This window comes from Xenopus laevis, chromosome 7L (assembly GCF_017654675.1).
Source record: "Xenopus laevis strain J_2021 chromosome 7L, Xenopus_laevis_v10.1, whole genome shotgun sequence".
NCBI classification, from domain to species: Eukaryota; Metazoa; Chordata; class Amphibia; order Anura; family Pipidae; genus Xenopus; species Xenopus laevis.
The window spans coordinates 126146361-126157340 of record NC_054383.1 but is presented as its reverse complement, the minus strand read 5'-3'; the positions used below and the strand labels follow the sequence as shown (position 1 = coordinate 126157340).

The following is a 10980-nucleotide window of genomic DNA, read 5'->3' as shown; positions in this document are numbered from 1 at the left end:
TTAGGGGCAATATGATGGATTTTTGGCTGCTGCTGCTAGCACAGGTACATATTTGGGGGCAGTATGATGGATTTTTGGCTGCTGCTGGCACAGGTACAAAGGGGGGCACTATGATAGGTGCTGGCACAGGTACATGGGGCAACATGATGGCTGCTGGCACAGGTACAGTGTACAATATGAATGGTAAGGTGGGAAATGGTAATGCAGGACCACCGGGCGGGGGGCACTAATTCAAGTTCTTGCCTAGGGTGCCAAAATACCTTGGCCCGGCCCTGTTTGTAATTGTAATTTTTCTTCCCACAGGGGTACATGTATGCCCTAATCTGATCATAACTGAAGGAGAATGATAAAGCCCATTGACCCAAACCTTTGAAGCTGTTGCTTGTCTGCCTTGGGGTTCTGAGTGAGCCAAGGATTCTGTAATTACCCCATGTTTATGTGCGTTTCTTTTAAGAGATCTGGTTTATGCTGTCTGGGTGATTGGCTCTTTATGAAACAGAGTCTTGTGTAAGCTCTTGGGTCATTGCCATAGGACTGATAGACTGCAATTTATTACATTCTTTGCAAAGTACTTCATACATGGCAAATTGAGCTGGGTCAAGGGCTAAACTGGGCAAAATGCCATTGTAACTAGATGAACGTGGTGAGGATCAGAGTGTAGTGGGCATGAAACATCCCAAGGATGGGTTTCCTTAGCCTTTAAAAGTGCTCACAAAATTATAAAATTACAGGAATGTTGTGGTAATTGCAAATTTCTCTATGATATAACCACAGGCCTCAGATATGATGGGAAAACTTTAGTATGTTGGTGAGACTTTAGTATGTGGGTGAGTCAAAGCACAAAACAAGCAGCAGGTTGGCTTCTTGAACACTCCCAATTAGGGCCACTGGTATAGCTTGGGTAGTTCATGAGTTTCATTGCCTTGTATTTTAATGTAATGTACAGCAAACTGTAGCACGATTAAGCCATGGACATATATGGATATTTAGGGTCCTCTTCTCTATTAAACTCAAGGCAGATAAGAAACTTTGGACAACCTTGAGGGAGGAGGAAGAAAGAGCTTGAGACTGAATGTGAAAAAGAAACTGAGCATTGGACAATGGGGAACAATGGACACTGTAGACAGAGAGAAAGGGTACAGATGTGAAGGAAAGATGGGGAAGAACAGAAGAGAAATTGAAAGGAGCTGTGACAAGGGTTGAGGAGAAGAGCGAAGGCGTGAGCAAGATAGACAGCATTACGAAGGAGGACAGTGCATAAGAGGTTGAATGATAGAGGAGAATAGATGGGTGAAAGAAGAAAGCAAAATAGTATACAAAGGGGAAGAGAGAAAGCAGAAGATTAATAGGAATGACAGAGAGCAGAAAAGAAGAGAAGACACAATGAATAAGTGAAAACATGATATCAGGGCAGTGAAAGGTCAGGAGAGAAAAGAGCAGGATGGAAAGGAGAGAAGTGAAAGAATGACAGGGAGAGAACATTAGAAAGACAGAGATGGGTAAAGGGGAAAAAGAGAAGAATAAGGAAGAGGACAAGGCAAGAAGAGAGGAAAAATACAAGAAGGAAAGAGAAGGAAAACAGAAGTTGAAAGTTAAAAAAGGCAGAATGAAGCAAGTGGTGAGGAGAAGAACAATGAGAGTTTTATGAACTGCTCTTCCTCTGGCTTCTGTTTTCTTTGATGACCTTGCGAGGAGAAGAAGGACCATATGAAGGAGACAGAAACATATAATAAGGGAAAGTAAAAGTGAAAGCAGAAGAGAAAGACAGGAGAAAAAGATAAGAAGCTTATCAAGGGCAGAGAAGACAGAAGGGTAAATTAGAATGATGTGAAGAAGTGATCAGAGTATCTCATGGAATGGTAGGAGAAGGTACACCACAGATAGACACATATAGGGGCAAATTCACTAAGCGCCGAAGCACCTAACGCTAGCGTCAATTCGCTAGCGTTGGGCATTTTCGTTACTTCGCAAATTCACTAACGCCAGCGTAAATTTGCTAGTGTTACTTCGCACCCTTACGCCTGGCGAATTTGCGCAACGGATGTAACTACGCAAATTCACTAACACGCGCATTGTACTGACCGCTACCGTTTACGCTAGACTTCCTTCGCCACCTCAGACCAGGCGAAGCGCAATAGAGTAGATAGGGATTGCTTCAAAAAAAGTTCAAATTTTTTCTATGTCCCAAAAAACGCTGGCGTTTTTTCTATATTATGGGTGATAGGCTGAAAAGGATCGTAATTTTTTTTGGGGCTCCCCTCCTTCCCCCCTACATTTCTTACTCATGGCAACTTAACTAGACAGTGGGCACATGTGTAGGGCAAAATAAAAATTTTATTTGATGTTTTGAAGGTTTCCCAGGCATTTGTGTGCTGCTACATATACCTCCATTGAAATTTGAATTTGGCGCCGTATGCAAATTAACCATCGCTAGCGTAACTTCGCTTAGCTTAGCGAATCAACGCTAGCGCAACTTCGCAACCTTACGCTAACCCTGAGCGCAACTTCGGATTTTAGTGAAATTGCAGAGCGCTGGCGAAACTACGCCTGGCGAAGTGTGAGGGGAGTCACATAGCTGTAATTCACCATTCTAAACTGAAGTGGACTGAATCCATATGTGTATATATATATGATATAAATATACATTATACAGTATATATACAATATGTAATGCACTATATAAAACTGATATGATATAATTCATTTAGATTTACATTACACGACAGCATGGAAACCAGTGGATTCTGCATCAGAATTCCTCTTATAGACCTGCTAAACCTCTGGGCTGGTACAGTAAAGTCAATATATAAACTGCAGCATTTAGGGCTTTAGTTCTATAAACATTTAATGATGTTTGATGAATGAAATAAAATGGCATAGGTCTCAGTTTGTGTGGATAGCACCCAGTAGGGAGCCCAGTTTGTTGGGACCGAGCCTGGTGATCAGGGTGGTCTAGGTTAAAGGGATTCGGTCATGATTTTTATGATGTCGTTTTTATTTCTAAATGACACCGTTTACACTGCAAATATTTCACTCTACAATATAAAATGTCATTCCTGAACCAGCAAGTGTATTTTTTTTTATTGTTGTAATTGTAGGGGCCCCTATGGGTTAATCTGCCCTGCAGCTTTAAGGCCCACCTTTTCTTAGAGTGATCTGCCAGAGAGAATGACACGCCCCTGCTACACTGCTATATAGTGAGTGTAGGGAGCGGCCACTTCCTCTTTGGCCTGTGGATGCTGATCCAGCTGGGTGGGCTCAGGGGAGCCTGGCTACAGCTAGGCCCAGAAAGGCCCATGTGCTTTGGGGAAGAAGTCGGGGACCAGGTAACCCCGTGAATGGAGACCTTTCCTCTGTGAGAAATGCCTAATGGCTGCAGCTCTTTGTAAGAAAAGTGCTATTGCCTCAGCTCCTGCGTGAGTACTAAACCTGTGGTCACTTGCCTCATGTATAGTTAAATAAACAGTTTCTGTTTTACTGCAGGAACCTCCTGGCGCCCATCTTTTGTTGTATGCACAGTAGCCTGGGGGATGTAGTTGCACTACACCATAGAGGGAACACTTCCACATGGCGAAGGCCCTGACCCTGTTGTGTAGGTCGCAGTGTAACCCATGCTTCTACTGCTAGCTGCCAATGTGTAAAAGAAACAGATCCGCACACACCGATTAGTGCAGTCGGGGATTATCCCCTTTTATTCAGCCACCAAACATCAACGTTTCGGGGGGGGGGGGGAACACCCACCCTTCATCTACTGCTAGCTGGACAGTTTAACTATTTGTGTGCTGTGCAGCCCAAATATGTGTTACATAATATTGGTGTGTAAGTGCATCTCAGGTCATTTTGCCTGGTCATGTGCTTTCAGAAAGAGACAGCACTTTAGGATGGAACTGCTTTCTGGCAGGCTGTTGTTTCTCCTACTCAATGTAACTGAATGTGTCTCAGTGGGACCTGGATTTTACTATTGAGTGCTGTTCTTAGATCTACCAGGCAGCTGTTATCTTGTGTTAGGGAGCTGCTATCTGGTTACCTTCCCATTGTTCTGTTGTTAGGCTGCTGGGGGGGGGACGATATCACTCCAACTTGCAGTACAGCAGTAAAGAGTGACTGAAGTTTACCAGAGCACAAGTCACATGACTGGGGGCAGCTTGGAAACTGACAATATGTCTAGCCCCATGTCAAATTTCAAGATTAAATATAAAAAAAATCTGTTTGCTCTTTTGAGAAACGTATTTCAGTGCAGAATTCTGCTGGAGCAGCACTATTAACTGATGCCTTTAGAACACAACATGTTTTGTCATGACAGTATCCCTTTAAATGCCCATTTGTTGTCTTGGCTATGCCGTTATGATTTCAGGGGTCATGGTAGAAGACTATGGACAGGCTTTAACCTACAGTATACAAAAAACACCCTAAGATCCACACTGGATAGTCCTGCCTACATTATAGCAGAGAGACTGTTGTCTACATCTATTTGGGCTAAAGGAGGGTCCAGACCAAATACAGGACTGCAAAGTGCAACTTGAACCCCAAAGCACTTCCCTAAATGGTCACATACCCTCTCTGTCTGTCAGAGCATTCTGGGAGTTGTAGTCCAGCAACAGCTGATTTTTTTTCTTTAGATCAGGACGAGGCAGATAACCTTCTCATGGGCTCTGTAGACATCTCTGTATGACAACACTATATAACAGAGAGAGAAAGGGGTTAATGTTCTACATGTATCAGTTTCCCACATTGCACCCGTCCCTCCTCGTTGCTGTTCTGGGTTCTGTGGGAGGTGGTGTGTTTTGGCACAAGTGTGTGAGTGGATGACGCTGATGAAGGGATAAAGTCCTAATAATGTGAAAAACCTTTGATGAAATCAATAAAATTCCCCTCTTGTTGTATTACAACTCTCAGCAAGTATCTGCTCGAAAGAAATGCAGTAAGGGGCTCAGCCAAATTTAAGGTTCACTAAAGTATTGTGTGGATTTGATGGGGGCTCAGACAAATTTAGGGTTCACTAAAGTATTGTGTGGATTTGGTGGGGGCTCAGCCAAATTTAGGGTTCACTAAAGTATTGTGTGGATTTGATGGGGGCTCAGCCAAATTTAGGGTTCACTAAAGTATTGTGTGGATTTGATGGGGGCTCAGCCAAATTTAGGGTTCACTAAAGTATTGTGTGGATTTGATGGGGGCTCAGCCAAATTTAGGGTTCACTAAAGTATTGTGTGGATTTGATGGGGGCTCAGCCAAATTTAGGGTTCACTAAAGTATTGTGTGGATTTGATGGGGGCGGGGTGCAGATATACTCCGTTATTGGTGGGCCTTGCGAGCTGCCACGTTACAAGTGACCAGTTTACGATTTAAACCTTCTGATACTACAGGTACAGGATCCGATATCCGTAAACCCATATTCCAGAAAGCTCCACATTACAGAATTGCCATCTCTAATAGACTCCATTTTATCCAAATAATCCAAATTTTTAGAAATTATTTCCTTTTTCTGTGTAACAATAAAACAGTATCTTGTACTTGATCCGAACTAAGATATAATTAATCCTTATTGGAAGCAGAACCAGCCTTTTGGGTTTATTCAATGTTTACATGATTTTCTAGTAGACTTAAGGTATGAAGATCCAAATTACGGAAAGATTAGTTATCCGGAAAAGTCAAGGTCCCAAGCATTCTGGATAAAGGTCCCATACCTGTATAGCTTTTGTGATACAACTCCCAGCAACCCCCCCCCCCCAAAACACAGAGGCTGCTGGTACTGGTAGAACAGGTATGAGACCTGTTATCCAGAATGCTCGAATTCCAGATAATGGAATTTGGATCTTCATAACTTTTGTCTGCTAGAAAATCATGTAAACATGAAATGAAAGCCTATATTTAAGTTCCCACTGGCATGAAATGCATAAGGCTATGTGTTTAGCTATTTTGTGGCCTAAATAAAGTTCTCAGTTCTTTTACAAGTCGGTTTGTGGGATGTGTAAGTGCCTGACGTTTGTCGTCTTTGGTTGGATACTTCCACCTCGAGCTGTAGGTCTGGGGCATGAGCACATAGGCCCCACATATTACTGTGAGATAATTCATTTTTTTTTTTAGGTTTTTACATTGGGACTTTCTTCCTAAGTATATAAACATGAAATAGAGCCAATAGTCTGGGTTTGCTTCCAATAAGGATTAATTATATCTTAGTTGGGATCAAGTACAAGCTACTGGTTTTTTATTACAGAGAAAAAGGAAATTCTTTTTTGGATTATTTTATCTATGGGAGACGGCCTTTCCGTAATTCGGAGCTTTCTGGATAATGGGTTTCCGGATAACGGAACGAGTGAATTGGGCACTTTGGGGCATTGTAGGCAATATAGTGCTCTTTAGTAGGTGTTTTGGGGCATACAGAACACACTCATTATATAGTGCACTTTAGAATGTTGGGTCCCTTTATCAGGCCCACTATTATCTACAGAGTTTATGTATATAATATTGGCTATGGCACGGAACTTGACAACTAAAATAACTATTCTGTAAGGCTACAATTGGAATTTTATTGTAACCTTCTATGTATTTTCTTGTCTGTCATTCAATTCACTGCATGGTTGCTATGGTAAGAGGCTATCCTAGCAACCAGATAATCTGAAAAATACAGAGAATTCCGTGCTGGAGACCTGACCATGAACAAAAAAGTTAAATAACTTAAAGGGGTTGTTCACCATTTGCAGTTGGTTTTTATTATTTGTGTTTTTGAGTTATTTAGCTTTTATTCAGCACAGCAGGTTTCCAGTTTTAGCAATCTGGTTGCTAAGGTCTAAATTACTCTAGTGACCATGCACTGATTTGAATAAGAATATGCAATATGGATAGGAGAGGCCTAAATGGAAAGATGAGTAAAAAGTAGCAATAACAATACATGTAGCCTTACAGAATATTTGTGTTTTAAGATGGGATTTAAGATGAAAGCTGGTGAAATTAAGAAGAAAGCAGCAAATAATTAAAAAACTATAACAAATAAATAATGAAGACCAATTGAAAAGTTGCTCAGAATTCTATAACATACATAGGGGCACATTTACTATGGGTCGAAGTAAAATCCTTCGACTTCGAATATCGAAGTCAAAGGATTTGTCACATTTCGTTCGATCGAAGGAAAAAACGTTTGATCGTTCGATTAAATCCTTCGAATCGAACGATTAAAGCCTTTAAATTGAACAATTCGAAGGATTTTAATCCATCGATCAAACGATTTTCCTTCGATCAGAAATTGCTAGGAAAGCCTATAGGGACCTTCTCCATAGGCTAACATTGGTGCTCTGTAGGTTTTAGGTGGCGAAGTAGGTAGTCAAAGTTTTTTTTAAAGAGACAGTACTTCGACTATCGAATGGTCGAATAGTCGAATGATTTTTAGTTCGAATCGTTCGATTCGAAGTAGCCAATTCGATGGTCGAAGTAGCCAAAAAAAACCTTTGAGTATTTTTCATTCTAATCCTACACTCGAGCTTAGTAAATGTGCCCCTAAAAGTTACCTTACAAAAATATTACACTAAAATGTAATTTAAAGTTGAACTTTCCCTATAGACACATTATCCTGTGTCAGATACCTGCAAATTGTTTGAGCAAAGGCCCCATCACTAATACAACGTCAGAACTGTAACCAGCTCCTGTGTATCATATACTGAGGAAAAAAAACATTTGCTTTTTCTGACTCCTGTATCCCATATATTTCCCTATTTTAATAATCTCAACCTGCATCTTTCTACTGTCCAAATTTAGGGGACTGTTCCTGCTGAATTGTGCTTCGTAGAGGGGAATACCTATGCTGCCATAGTTTTTTGGAATCTCTCTGTACAGGCTTTGAGCAAACTTAGGGACTGTTCCTGCTGAATTGTGCTTAGTACAGGGAATACCTATGCTGCCATAGTTTTATGGTATATCTCTGTACAGACTATGAGCAAACTTAGGGGACTGTTCCTGCTGAATTGTGCTTAGTACAGAGGAATACCTATGCTGCCATAGTTTTATGGGATCTCTCTGTACAGACTATGAGCAAACTTAGGGGACTGTTCCTGCTGAATTGTGCTTAGTACAGGGAATACCTATGCTGCTATAGTTTTATGGGATCTCTCTGTACAGACTATGAGCAAACGTAGGGGCTGTACCTGCTGAATTGTGCTTAGTACAGGGAATACCTATGGCAGCCATAGTTTTATGGGATCTCTCTGTACAGGCTATGAGCAAACTTAGGGTTTGTTCCTGCTGAATTGTGCTTAGTACAGGGAATACCTATGCTGCCATAGTTTTATGGGATCTGTCTGTACAGGCTATGAGCAAACTTAAGGGCTGTTCCCTGCTGAATTGCGCTTAGTACAGGGAATACCTATACTGTTACAGTTTTAATGGGATCTCTCTGTACAGACTATGAGCAAACTTAGGGGGCTGTTCCTGCTGAATTGTGCTATGTACAGGGGAATCCTTATGCTGCCATAGTTTTATTGGATCTTTCTGTAACAGACTATGAGCAAAACTTAGGGACTGTTCCTGCTGAATTGTGCTTAGTACAGGGGAATACCTATGCTGCCATAATTTTATGGGATCTCTCTGTACAGACTATGAGCAAATTTAGGGGACTGTTCCTGCTGAATTGTGCTTCGTAGAGGGGGAATACCTCTGCTGCCATAGTTTTTTGGAATCTCTCTGTACAGGCTTTGAGCAAACTTAGGGACTGTTCCTGCTTGAATTGTGCTTAGTACAGGGGAATATCTATGCTGCCGTAGTTTTATGGGATCTCTCTGTACAGACTATGAGCAAACTTAGGGGACTGTTCCTGCTGAATTGTGCTTAGTACAGGGAATACCTATGCTGCTATAGTTTTATGGGATCTCTCTGTACAGGCTATGAGCAAACTTAGGGGACTGTTCCTGCTGAATTGTGCTTAGTACAGGGAATACCTATGCTGCTATAGTTTTATGGGATCGTCTCTTACAGACTATGAGCTCCAAATGAGGGACTGTTCCTGCTGAATATGTCTTTAGTACATGTGAATACCTAATGCTGCCATATTTATGGATCTCTCTTACAGGCTATGAGCAAACTTAAGGGCTGTTCTGCTGAATTGGCTTAGTACAGCAATACCTTATACTGTTACGTTTTATGGGATCTTTCTGTACAGGACTATGAGGCAAACTTAGCTGTTCCTGCTGAATTGTGCTATGTACAGGGATAATCCCTATGCTGCCATAGTTTTAATTGGATCCTTTCTGTACAGAACTATGAGCCAAACTTTAGGGGTCGTCCTGCTGAATTGTGCTTAGTACAGGGGAATACCTATGCTGCCATAATTTTATGGGATCTCTCTGTACAGACTATGAGCAAATTTAGGGGACTGTTCCTGCTGAATTGTGCTTCGTAGAGGGGAATACCTATGCTGCCATAGTTTTTTTGGAATCTCTCTGTACAGGCTTTGAGCAAACTTAGGGACTGTTTCCTGCTGAATTGTGCTTAGTACAGGGGAATATCTATGCTGCCGTAGTTTTATGGGATCTCTCTGTACAGACTATGAGCAAACTTAGGGGACTGTTCCTGCTGAATTGTGCTTAGTACAGGGAATACCTATGCAGCCATAGTTTTATGGGATGTCTCTGTACAGGCTATGAGCAAACTTAGGGTTTGTTCCTGCTGAATTGTGCTTAGTACAGGGGATACCTATGCTGCCATAATTTTATGGGATCTCTCTGTACAGGACTATTGACAAATTTAGGACTGTTCCTGCCTGAATTGTTGCTTCTAGAGGGAAAATACCTTGCTGCCATAGTTTTGGAATCCTCTCTGTACGACTATGAGCAAACTATAGGGGACTGTTCCTGCTAATTGTTCGAATTACGAGGGAATACCTATGCTGCATAGTTTTATGGGATCTTCTCTGTTAAGACTATGGCAAACGTAGGGCTACCTGCTAAATTGCTTCTTATACAGGGCCAAAAACCTAGCACCAGGATTTTTCCGGGGAGACTTCTTCTTCTGTACAGTATGAGGCCGACATTAGGTTTGGTTCCGGCTGAAAATTGTGCTAGTACAACAGGGAAAACCTATGCCTCCCATAGTTTATGGTATCTGTCTGTTAACAGGCTAATGAGGCAAAAACTTAAGCTGCTCCTGAGCGAATTTGCGGGTTAGCTAAACAGGAATCATACCCATACTGGTTACAGTTTTGGATTCTCTCTGTACAGACTATGAGCAAATACTTTAGGGGCTGTCCTGCTGATTTGTGCTATGTACAGGGGAATAACCTATGCAGCATTTTATGGGATCTTCTGTACAGGCTCATGCAGCAACAGTACTTAGGGTTTGTTCCTTGCTAGTTGTGCTAGTACAGAGAATCATACAACCTTAATGGCGCCATTTAGTTTTACTGGATCTCGTCCTTAGACAGCTATGAGCAACAACTTAAGGCTGTTCCTGCGCTTGGAATGCGATTATACAAGAATAACACACCACCTACCTGTTACAGTTATCGATCTCTCTGTACATGGGACTATGAGCAAAAAACTATAGGGCTGTTCCTCTCGGGGGATTCTATTGTAACAGGGAAATCCTTATGCCTGCCATAGTTTATCGTGATCTTTCTGTACAGACTATGGAGCAAAACTTAGGGACTGTTCCTTGCTGAATTTGTGCTTCAGTAAGGTGATACCTTATTGCTGCCATAATTTAGGATCTCTCTGTACAGGATATGAGGCAAGATTTAGGGACTGATTCCTTGCTGAATGTGCTTTCGTTTAGAGGGGAAATTTACCTATGCTGCCAAGTTTTGTGGATCTCTCTGTACAGGAACTATGAGCAAGAGGCTTAGGGGGACTGTTCGTGGCTGCAATTGGTGCTTTTAGTTACAGGAATTACCTTTGCCAATTTATGACTCTCTTACAGACTATGAGCCAAATCTTCAGACGTTCCTTGCTCTGAATTGTTTGCTTCTTAGAGGGAATACCATTCTCCATTTTGAGTTGT

The 10980-nt window shown here is 41.7% G+C and overlaps 1 pseudogene; it reads left to right on the top strand.

The window, feature by feature from the left end:
- Nucleotides 1-3297: 3297 nt before the first annotated feature.
- Nucleotides 3298-10980, top strand: part of LOC121395696 — a 457636-nt pseudogene continuing 449953 nt past the window's right edge.